The sequence below is a fragment of the Hyperoodon ampullatus genome (genome assembly GCF_949752795.1).
Source record: "Hyperoodon ampullatus genome assembly, chromosome: 4".
NCBI classification, from domain to species: Eukaryota; Metazoa; Chordata; class Mammalia; order Artiodactyla; family Ziphiidae; genus Hyperoodon; species Hyperoodon ampullatus.
Genome location: NC_136917.1, coordinates 59,285,178 through 59,297,747, shown reverse-complemented (window position 1 = coordinate 59,297,747; position 12,570 = coordinate 59,285,178). Strand labels below are relative to the sequence as shown.

Here is a 12,570-nt window from a genome sequence, read left to right as displayed (position 1 = left end):
GTTTTTATTTGTACCTACGTCTGCAGAATTTGTGTGGATTTCTACAGTTTATTTATGGATGTACAAGTTCTTGAATGCAAGCATTTAATGTAACTACACATATTCAAGTGAGGGGTTCTTTAATCAAGTAAAAATGACTGGTACAAGACTTGAAATCAGAGGGAGGTGCCAAAGTTTAAAAAAAAAAATCTTCGACAGGAAATGAGCTAAATAATGGCTTTCTCATTGAGACAAATAGAAGCTATTTTATTTTGTCTTGATCCAAAAGACAAAAGACTTGATATTTTATTTTATCTTGTCTCTTTGCTTCCATTTTCCCTCAACTGAACACAGATACTTGTGCCTATTGAAATATTCTCTTACATAGACTTAAGTGAAAAGTATAAATGCTTGAAAGCTCTCAAGTAAGGAAAGACAGAACGAAAGGCTGAATGAGTAGGCTGCCAAGCATCCTGGAGAGAAACTTAAGTGAGAGAAGAGGCGAAGAAAGAACAGTTTGACAAACTTCTCTGGCTGCAGTAGTGTAAAATATAGACATTTTGTGGTACAGTGAAAACAGAGTAAGAGATTTTAAGGGCAGAATTCATTTGACCTACTATGTCCCTCTACAGTAAGTCCCCTACATACGAACAAGTTCTGTTCTAAGAGCACGTCCGTCCGTAAGTCCAATTTGGTCATAAGTCCAACAAAGTTAGCCTAGGTACTCAACTAACACAATTGGCTGTACAGTACTGTAATAATACTTTTCACACAAATAATATGTAAAAAACAAACACAAAAAATAAACATTTTAAATCTTACAGTACAGTACCTTGAAAAGTACAGTAGTACAGTACAACAGCTGGCATACAGGGGCTGGCATCGAGTGAACAGGCAAGAAGAGTTATTGACTGATGGAGGGAGAGGAGGTGGGAGGTGGTAGAGCTGAAGGATCGTCAGCAATAGGAGACGGAGGGCAAGCTGCAGTTTCACTCACGCCTGATGTTGATGGCACAGGTTCTGGCTCTTTGCTGGATTCAATTCTATCTACCTGCTTGAAAAAATGATCCAGTGTTATCTGGGTAGTAGCTCTTTTTTTTCTCGTCATAGATGACATGGTAGCACTGGATTGCATACTGAACGGCTGCTGCAACCTTTGTGTACCGTTCTACATTCGGGTCCTGTGCCTCAAAAACTAACAGTGCCTCCTCAGATAAAGAAAATCCCCTTGCCATTTCCTGCATCATGAATCTCTTTGATTCTTCAGTTACTTCTTTCTCTTGTCTCTCTTTGTCCTTTCTCTGGGCCTCCAATTCCATCAGGTCTTCCTTAGTAAGCTCCTTGTGTTGCACAGCAACAGAACTGTACAGTAAAGAACACAAAAGCACAACCACTTGTAGAGGATGCACACACGTTGCAATGTACGCCAGACACATGAACTAACTTACATGATTGGATATACAAATACACTTTCGCATCTTTGAAAGTTGGCAACTTGAAGGTTCGTATGTAGGGGACTTACTGTATTAGAAAAGAATTCCCACTGAGCCTTTCTGGAGACATTTTTCCCATTTCCCTTTTTTTTTTTGGACTAATTTATTATGATACCATCTTATTCTTCCTTATCCTATGTGGATACTATTCATTAAAAGGGCTTGTATAATATGTCATCCTGTATGTAGAGGTATTTCTTATTTCGTGGGACGTAAACTCTGAGTGATTTCTCCCTAGCACTGGCAAAGCATTTTCACTCATCTCTTCACAGTTTTGGTTACCAGTTGTAACCACTGACAGATATTTTCAGTTTCACAGACAAAATCATTGGAGTTTAGAATGTGAAGAGCAAAACCGATCTCTTCAAGAGACCAAACCCATGACTGGCCTTTTAACCAAGCAAGCTGACCAGCCAGTTCTATATATCAGTGTTATTGTGGATGCAGGAAATTGTAGATTTACCATTAGAAACCCTTTAATATCAATGCAGAAAATCTAATACATACTGGGTACATTTTTCCCTACCTGCCTCCTGAAAATGTGCACTTTGTTGAATTTTAAATCTTTTTAAAAGCTTAGAACACTGTATTTTACCAGTGGTTCTAGTTGCAGACCCTCGCCTGGAGGTGTTCTGGGAGCCCACGCTTCTAGTGTTTGGGGGGTGAGACAGAGTCTCCATTTTGTCCCTCTCTTAGCACAGGGGAAAGCATGTCCCTTTTTTTTTTTTTGTCAGAAGAGCTGCAAAAAGCAGCAAGAGTTGACATCTGGTTGGGTCTTGCCATTTAATTTCCCCCTACTTTGGTTAAATTAAAAAATCTTTTATTTATATACATATTTTTGGCTGCGAGGCATGTAGGATCTCAGTAACCCGTGTTCCCTGCAGTGGGAGTGCGGAGTCTTAACCACTGGATTGCCAGGGAAGTCCCTTAAATCAAAAATTAATGTAGAATTCTTAACTCTGTGGAAAAATCTGGATATCTGATAATTTTCATCCTTTGCCTAAGTAGAGAAATTTATCAGCTAGTCTTTTTTTTGGCGGGGGGGGAGTAAAATTGCTTTACAATGTTGTGTTAGTTTCTGCTGTACAATGAAGTGAATCAGCTATATCTATACCTATATTCCCTCCCTCCTGGACCTCCCTCCCACCTCCCCCATCTCACCCATCTAGGTCATCACAGAGCACTGAGCTGAGCTCCCTGTGTTATACAGCAGGTTCCTACTAGCTATCTATTTTATACGTGGTAGTGTATTTATGTCAAGCCTAATCTCCCAATTCGTTCCACCCTTCCCTTACCCCCCCGTGTCCACATGTCCGTTCTCTACGTCTACATCTCTATTCCTGCCCTACAAATAGGTTCATCTGTACCATTTTCTTAGATTCCACATACATGCGTTAACATACGGTATCTATTTTTCTCTTTCTGATTTACTTCACTCAGTGTGACAGACTCCAGGTCCATCCACCTCACTACAAATAATTCAGTTTTGTTTCTTCTTATGGCTGAGTAATATTCCATTGGCTATATGTGCCACATCTTCTTTATCCATTTGTCTGTCGATGGACATTTAGGTTGGTTCCATGTCCTGGCTATTGTAAATAGTCCTTCAATGAACATTGGGGTACATGTCTCTTTTTAAATTATGGTTTTCTCAGCGTATATGCCCAGTAGTGGGATTGCTGGGTCATATGGTAGTTCTATTATTAGTTTTTTAAGGACCTTCCATACTGTTCTCCATAGTGGTTGTATCAATTTACATTCCCACCAACAGTGCAGGAGGGTTCCCTTTTGACCACACCCTTTCCAGCATTTATTGTTTCTAGATTTTTTTTTAACATCTTTATTGGAGTATAACTGCTTTTACAGTGTTGTGTTAGTTTCTGCTGTATAACAAAGTGAATCAGCTATATGCATACGTATATCCCCATATCCCCTCCCTCTTGCATCTCCCTCCCACCCTCTTCCTCCCACCCCTCTAGGTGGTGCAAAGTACCGAGCTGATCTCCCTGTGCCATGCAGCTGCTTCCCACTAGCTGTCTATCTTACATTTGGTAGTGTGTATACATCAGTGCTACTCTCTCACTTCGTCCCAGCTTACCCTTACCCCTCCCTGTGTCCTCAAGTCCATTCTCTACATCTGTGTCTTTATCCCTGTCCTGCCCCTAGGCTCATCAGAACCATTTTTTTTTTAGATTCCATATATATATGTGTTAGCATACAGTATTTGTTTTTCTCTTTCTGACTTCATTCTGTATGACAGACTCTAGGTCCATCCACCTCACTACAAATAACTCAATTTCGTTTCTTTTTATGGCTAAGTAATATTCCATTGTATATATGTGCCACATCTTCTTTATCCATTCATCTGTCGATGGACATTTAGGTTGCTTCCATGTCCTGGCTATTGTAAATAGTGTGGCAGTGAACATTGTGGTACATGACTCTTTTTGAATTATGGTTTTCTCAGGGTATGCCCAGTAGTGGGATTGCTGGGTCATATGGTAGTTCTATTTTTAGTTTTTAAGGACCCTCCATACTGTTCTCCATAGTGGTTGTATCAATTTACATTCCCACCAACAGTGCAAGAGGGTTCCCTTTTCTCCACACCCTCTCCAGCATTTACTGTTTATAGATTTTTTGATGATGGCCATTCTGACCAGTGTGAGGTGATACCTCATTGTAGTTTTGATTTGCATTTCTCTGATAATTAGTGATGTTGAGCATCTTTTCATGTGCCTCTTGGACATCTGCATGTCTTCTTTGGTGAAATGTCTATTTAAGACTTCCGCCTGCTTTTTAATTGGGTTGTTTGTTTTTTTGGTATTGAGCTCCGTGAGCTGTTTGTATATTTTTGAGATTAATCCTTTGTCCTTTGCTTCATTTGCAAATATTTTATCCTATTCTGAGGGTTGTCTTTTAGTCTTGTTTATGGTTTCCTTTGCTGTGCAAAAGCCTTTAAGTTTCATTAGGTCCCATTTGTTTATTTTTGTTTTTATTTTCATTACTCTAGGAGGTGGGTCAAAAAAGATTTTGCTGTAGTTTATGTCAAAGAGTGTTTCTCCTATGTTTTCCTCTAAGAGTTTTATAGTGTCCAGTCTTACATTTAGGTCTTTAATCTGTTTGGAGTTTATTTTTGTGTATGGTGTTAGGTAGTGTTCTAATTTCTTTCTTTTACATGTAGCTGTCCAGTTTTCCCAGAACAACTTATTTAAGAGGCTGTCTTTTCTCCCTTGTATGTTCTTGCCTCCTTTGTCATAAATTAGGTGACATATGTGCTTGGGTTTATCTCTGGGCTTTCTGTCCTGTACCATTGACCTATATTTCTGTTTTTGTGCCAGTACCATCCTGTCTTGATTACTGTAGCTTTGTAGTATAGTTTGAAGTCAGGGAGCCTAATTCCTCCAGGTCCGTTTTTCTTTCTCAAGATTGCTTTGGCTATTTGGGGTCTTTTGTGTTTCCATACAAATTGTAAAAATTATTTTTGTTCTAATTCTGTGAAGAATGCCATTGGTAGTTCGATAGGGATTGCATTGAATCTGTAGATTGCTTTGGTTAGTATAGTCATTTTCACAATATTGTTTCTTCCAGTCCAAGAACATGGTGTATTTCTCCATCTGTTTATGTCATCTTTGATTTCTTTCATCACTGTTTCATAGTTTTCTGAATACAGGTCTTTCGCCTCCTTAGGTAGGTTTATTCCTAGGTATTTTAATCTTTTTGTTGCCGTGGTAAATGGGATTGTTTCCTTAATTTCTCTTTCTGACTTTTTGCTGTTAGTGTATAGGAATACCAGAGATTTCTGTGCATTAATTTTGTATCCTGCAAACTTACCACATTCATTGATAGGTTCTAGTAGTTTTCTGGTGGCATCTTTGGGATTCTCTATGTATATTATCATGTTATCTGCAAACAGTGACAGTTTTATTTCTTCGTTTCCAATTTGTGCTCCTTTTACTTCTTTTTCTTCTCTGATTGCTGTGGCTAGGACTTCCAAAACTATGTTGAATAATAGTGGCAAGAGTGGACATCCTTGTCTTGTTCCTGATCTTAGTGGAAATGCTTTCAGTTTTTCACCATTGGGCATGCTGTTTGGTGTGGGTTTGTCATATATGGCCTTTATTATGTTGAGGTAGGTTCCCTCTATGCCCATGTCCTGGAGAGTTTTTATACTAATGGGTGTTGAATTTTGTCAAAAGCTGTTTCTGCATCTATTGAGATGATCATATGGTTTTTATTCCTCTGTTTGTTAGTATATGTATCACATTGATTGATTTGCGTATATTGAAGAATCCTTGCATTCCTGGGCTAAATCCCACTTGATCATAGTGTATGATCCTTTTAATGTGTTGTTGGATTCTGTTTGCTAGTATTTTGTTCAGGATTTTTGCTTCTGTGTTCATCAGTGATATTGGTCTGTAATTTTTTTGTGTATGTGGTATCTTTGTGTAGTTTTGGTATCAGGGTGATGGTGGCTTCATAGAATGAATTTGGAAGTAGTCCTCCCTCTGCAATTTTTTGGAAGAGTTTGAGAAGGATGCGTGTTAGCTCTTCTCTAAATGTTTGATGGAATTCGCCTGTGAAGCCATCTGGTGCTGGACTTTTGTTTGTTGGAAGATTTTTAATTACAGTTTCAGTTTCATTACTTGTGATAGGAGTGTTTGTATTTTCTAATTCTTCCTGTCTCAGTCTTGGAAAATTGTACCTTTCCAAGAATTTGTCCATTTCTTTGTGGTTGTCCATTTTATTGGCATATAGTTGTTTGTAGTAGTCTCTTATAATCCTTTGTATTTCTGTGGTGTCAGTTGTGATTTCTCCTTCTTTTCTAATTTTATTGATTTGCATCCTCTCCCTTTTTTTCTTGATGAGTCTGGCTAAGGGTTTATCAATTTTGTTTTTCTTCTCAAATAACCAACTTTTAGTTTTATTGATCTTTGCTATTGTTTTCTTCATTTCTATTTCATTTATTTCTGCTCTGATCTTTATGATTTCTTTCCTTCTACTGACTTTGGGTTTTCTTCGTTCATCTTTCTCTAGTTGCTTTAGGTGTAAGGTTAGATTGTTTATTTGAGATTTTTCTTGTTTTCTTGAGGTGAGGTCGAATTGCTATAAACTTCCCTCTTAGTACTGGTTTTGCTGCATCCATAGGTTTTGTGTCGTCATGTTTTTGTTGTCATTTGTTTCTAAGTATTTTTTTATTTCTTTGATTTCTTCAGTGATCTCTTGGCTATTTAGTAGTGCACTGTTTAGCCTCCATGTATTTGTGTTTTTTTTACAGTTTTTTTCCTGTAATTGATTTCCAGTCTCATAGCGTTGTGGTCCAAAGAGATGCTTGATATGATTTCAATTTTCTTAAATATTCTGAGGCTTGATTTGTGACCCAAGGTGTGATCTATCCTGGAGAATTTTCCATGTGCACTTGAGAAGAAAGTGTATTCTGCCAGTTTCAGGTGGAATGTCCTATAAATATCAATTAATTCTATCTGGTCTATTGTATCATTTAAAGCTTGTGTTTCCTTATCTATTTTCTGTTTGAATGATCTGTCCATTGGTGTAAGCAGGGGTGGTCCTATGTTGGGTGCATAAATATTTATATTGTTATTGTTTAAGGAGGGAAAAGCTAACTTATTCTTTTTTCCACTTTCTTCCACGCACCCTAAAAAATACATAGCTTTCTTACTCAGTTCCCCCATTTCTTTTGTACAGGTATTTAAAAGATTGCTCAAATTACCCTATATGTTTAAAATTTTCCCTTCTTTTTTCTTTTTTTTTTAGCTAGTCTTGATTTTAATGAAAATCTGAAAAAGAAAAGAAATGTGTTTTCTTATTTGACACACTGAAGAACTCTTATAAGTTATGATGGTTTCTGAGTCTTTCTCAAGAAAGAGGAAGTATTTGATTACAGACGGGAAACCAAAAACATGAGAGTGTTAAATTCAAGTAGGGAATGAAAGGATTCTGAATTTTGAAACTTGTTGCTGTTGTGAAATGAAACCCTTAAGATGTCATTTTTCACCTTCAATTTCTGTTATTAAGATAGGACTTAGGTACCGTTTGGGGCTTTTATTAAAATTGTATTGGCAGCCATGCCACATAGTTTTTAACAAAACCAGCAGTTACACTGAGGTTTCTAACAGTGAAGCCATTAGTCAACCTCTTATATATGAAAGTAACACATTAAACCTTGTAATAAGATTCTTTTGTAGTATGTGAGAGACTTAAATTATCAGGTTGTCACTACACTGTGCTCCTGCATTTCTGTTTAATTTTGCACCATATAAGGGAATCAGAAATTATTGTTCTAAAAGTTTAAAACTTTAGCTTCTAGAAAATTTAAGAGTACATGAATAAGATGGGGAAAAAGGGTAGATTTCACTAGAGTGAATGGGACCCAAACCAGATCTTTGCCCCATACTTAAAAAAGTAGAAACTGGTTCTGCCTTTTCCATGTCTAATTCATGAGAGCAAGTCCTTATTGATACTTGATAAAAAAAGTTGTAAATATGGAAGCATGGAGAAACTATGTATCTTCTCAGAAAACAGTTTCAGATTGGAGATTAATAGTGAAAACTTGAAATTTAACATGAGAACTTGGAGGCTCTGTTTAGTACATCCTAGTGAATGAATGATTTCTTACATCTCTGCCCCTCATGCTACCCATTTCTCTTGAGCAAAGATCTCAGAAAGAGTCATTTGTTTTTTTTTCAACTGACCATTGGTTCTTACCCTTTGCCTGTCCTTCAATAAATCTTTCTTTTATCCATCTTCCTTAGCAGCCCTTTTCTGATAGTTAAAATTATAGGTTTTGTGTCAGCAAAACAAAAATTGCTAAAATACATTTTTCTAAATCACCACTTTGACCATCATATCCCAGCCATCTCCACAAATCCAGAGTGGCCGTTCTTGCTGACCATGTTAAATCTGAGCACCTTTCCTGGTCCCAGAGGCCCCTTGGCATTTGGCCCTACCTTCTCTGCACTTACTGGTATCATCTGTCAGTGGCTCTGGCCACTCCTGCACCCGGCCATATTGAAATCCTGATGGTGCTTTTGTACCTAGCTTTAGGCTGTTTTCTCCACTGCATTCTTCAGTGCCCTCCCTGTTTTCTAAATATCAGCAATCTAGGTGGTACCATCCAATGCACCTCTTTCGGGCTTATCTTCTTTTATTAGTTATTTATTGAATATTTTAAGTTTTACCTCTGAGTAAACTATAAACTCCTGAGGGCAAGGGCCTATATCACCTTAGCACCTTGTATAGTGGAAATTGAAGTACTTGTTGAATTACATATTTTAAAATATTGTGAAGAAGAAGAAGAAGTAGTAGTAGTAGTAGTAGTAGTAGTAGTAGTACAGGTCACACTTCAGTGCTGTGTGCCCAGAATTGTTTTAAGTACTTCACACACATTCCCATTTAATCTTCAGAGCACGAGTTTGATACTGTTAAGACATAGAGATTAAATGACTTGTTTAAGATCTCACAGGTAGTAAGTGGAGGTACTACACCTTGAACCTAGCCTGGCTCCAGAGTTCAAGCTCTTAACCACCATGCAGTGCTGTAGGTCTAGTTGAGAGGAATACTATGTTAGATTGCCAGTACCATAAATTACAATTGTAATTATATTTTTTTCCTTTCCTCTCAACATTTTATTATGAAAATTTTCATACATACACAGAAGCTGAAAGACTGTTCAGTGAACATCATATATACACACACCTATTTCCTAGATTCTGTGATTTACTTTTTGATATATTTGCTTTATCACATATTTATCCATTCCTGTATCCATCTTATTATTGTTTTGATGCATTTCAAAGTCAGTTGCAGGTACTTGTGTATTTCACCTCTAAACATTGCAGTATGCATGTCATTTAACTAGAGTTCAGTTTTATTTATTTATTTATTTATTTATTTATTTATTTTTTTTTTGCGGTATGCGGGCCTCTCACTGCTGTGGCCTCTCCCGTTGTGGAGCACAGGCTCCGGACGCGCAGGCCCAGCGGCCACGGCTCACGGGCCCAGCCGCTCCGCGGCACATGGGATCCCCCCAGACCGGGGCACGAACCCGTATCCCCTGCATCGGCAGGCGGACTCTCAACCACTGCGCCACCAGGGAGGCCCTAGAGTTCAGTTTTATTATCGTAAATTTTATATAGTGAAATGTACAAATTTTAAGTGTATTATGTGATAGGTTTTGATAAATGCACACACTTTGTACCCCAATCCTTTATCAAGATAGAGAACATTATATGGTTATCATTTTATTGAATATTTGGCTACATTGTAGCTCAAGTACATGAGCCGTACATTTCCCCCCACATTAAAACCTGCTTTTCTGGGACTCCCCTGGCAGTCCAGTGGTTAAGACTCTGTGCTCCCAATGCAGGGGGCATGGGTTTGATCCCTGGTCAGAGAAGTAAGATCCTGCATGCTGCATGGTGCGGCCAAAAAAAAAAAAAAACCACAACAGACCTGATTTTTTGATTGCCCCATGTTCTCTTTTTTTTTCTTGTCAATTCTTGAGCCTTTAATTTTTCATATGAATGCAAAGGTCCATTTCTCATTTTCACTGCACTGTGCTATTAGGATTTTAATAGGAATGCCACTGGATTTGTAGATTAATTGACATCTTTGCAACAGTGAGCCTTCCTATTCATACACATTGCCTACTATTTCACTTATGCAGGTGTTCTTTTATTTTTTTCAACAGGTTTTACCATCATCTCTAAGAAATCTTGTTTCTGTCTTTTTAGATTAGTCTTAAATACTAAAGTTTTGTTGCTATTTTGAATAGTTTACCTTTTTATAATGAGATTTTACTTTCTTGTGGTATTATATACAGATGGTATTAATTTTTTTTTAACATCTTTATTGGAGTATAATTGCTTTACAATGGTGTGTTAGTTTCCGCTTTATAACAAAGTGAATCAGTTATATATATACATATGTTCCCATATCTCTTCCCTTTTGCATCTCCCTCCCTCCCACCCCCCATCCCACCCCTCTAGGTGGTCACAAAGCACCGAGCTGATCTCCCTGTGATCTCCCTGTGCTATGCGGCTGCTTCCCACTAGCTATCTATTTTACGTTTGGTAGCGTGTATATGTCTATGCCACTCTCTCACTTTCTCACAGCTTACCCTTCCCCCTCCCCATATCCTCAAGTCCATTCTCTAGTAGGTCTGTGTCTTTATTCCCGTCTTACCCCTAGGTTCTTCATGACCTTTTTTTTTTTTTCTTCTTAGATTCCATATATACGTGTTAGCATACGGTATTTGTTTTTCTCTTTCTGACTTACTTCACTCTGTATGACATAGTCTAGGTCCATCCACCTCACTACAAATAACTCAATTTCGTTTCTTTTTATGGCTGAGTAACATTCCATTGTATATATGTGCCACATCTTTTATCCATTTATCTGTTGCTTCCATGTCCTGGCTATTGTAAATAGAGCCGCAGTGAACATTGTGGTACATGACTCTTTTTGAATTATGGTTTTCTCAGGGTATATGCCTAGTAGTGGGATTGCTGGGTACCCATCCTTTTATGGTTGACTGCCATTTGATAGATATTGTTTAAAGATTCCTCAGGTTGGTGTAGGAGAAAAGTGTGGTTTTATGATTCTCTTCTTCATCTCTCAGTCCCTTGGTGAAATCATTCAGTTTTATGACTTTCAATACCTCTATTCACTGATAATGACTTCGAAGTTTATATTTCCAGCCTAGATCTTTACCCTGGATTTGTCATCTCTACTTAAATTTCAGCTTTAACTTGTGAAAAACTGAATCTTAATCTTTCTTACTCCTTCCCTTCCCAATCTATGCCATCCATAGTGTTCTGCATCCGAGTTGATATTGGGTCTTGGAATTCACTTAGTTTAAATGCTAATTAATAAATCAGAATAAAGAATGTAGCCTTTCATAGGTTTTATCTAATCCCCAGATGCCCCACCTCCCGTCCCGTTCTGTCCCCTCTTCAGTTTAAACTGAGGACTGTGTGTGTGTGTGTTTGAAAATTGACGTAAAATATTTAGAAGGCACGATCTTCAAAATACTGATTATTATTTTGGAGAGCCAGAAGATTTGTGTTTTTAACAGAATTATATTTGTTTAATAATTTTTGTAATAATTTATGGTGATGTATCTTGTGGGAAGGTCAAGCAGACTTTATTTAGATAAACCCTTTTACAGTTTGACTGTTTCTTCACATTCTGTCTGTAATTCATCTCTCGTGTAATTCTAAGAGAGCACAAATTGGGTGTCTCGATGATATCGCTTATGCACTATAATGTCTTTTGACACTTTAGGAATGCTGCTTCAAAAAGAAGAAAATTCTTGACCATCTGCTCTTAGGTTTTCATGTAGAGTAGTAGATAAATCTTAGCCTGGCAGTTTTACCACAATAATAAAATGGGCTCTAGTTGTTGAGAGTTGATGGCAAGCGTCAGAGAGCAGTTTTGCACCCACTGGCCTGAAGGGATTGTCAGGAGATGAGGGAGATGCGGTGACCTGACACTGTCCCAAGATGTCTGCAGGAGTATGCTGAGGGTAGTAGATTCTTTTCTCTTCTTTCTCCCTGCCATTATTTTCCCTTGTGAATTTCAAGGGCGAGTTAGGGAGGTTGATCAGAGAGAAGGTAGCATTGTCAGGGTCACTTCTGAACCCAGTTCTTAGTGTGTGCCATGAGCGACAGTCGTAGCATGGGGTGCCTGATGCTCTCGTCTTTTTCTCTATTTGGAGCAAAAACTATGGCAGAACGTACTTTCAAGTGAAAGGTCAGTGTTTTTGTGGCCAGTTCATTGGAATCCTGACAAAACTGGTATGAAATTTTAGAGCACAGATGAGGGAAGTAAGGATTACTACCTGTTATCTTGAGAATTCTATATTTCTGAAACTTTTACAACCATGGCCTGTGTACCTGTGTCCTTTATGCCCCAAGGCATGTTCCCCACCCCCACATAAAACCAGCAAAATAGCTATTAATATTAAAGATGTGAAGAGTGTTAGGGATTTTATTTAGTCAGAGAGCTGGATGAGTGCTAATTATTAAGAGCAAAAAGGGCACTGTCCTTCAATGACTGGTATTTCTTGTCTTTTGAAAGT

General features: G+C 37.9%; 1 protein-coding gene across 1 annotated transcript in view; it reads left to right on the top strand.

Moving 5' to 3' along the window:
* CTNNA1 (catenin alpha 1) overlaps positions 1–12,570 on the top strand; it is a 347,088-nt gene that overhangs the window by 264,329 nt on the left and 70,189 nt on the right. The window lies entirely within an intron of this gene.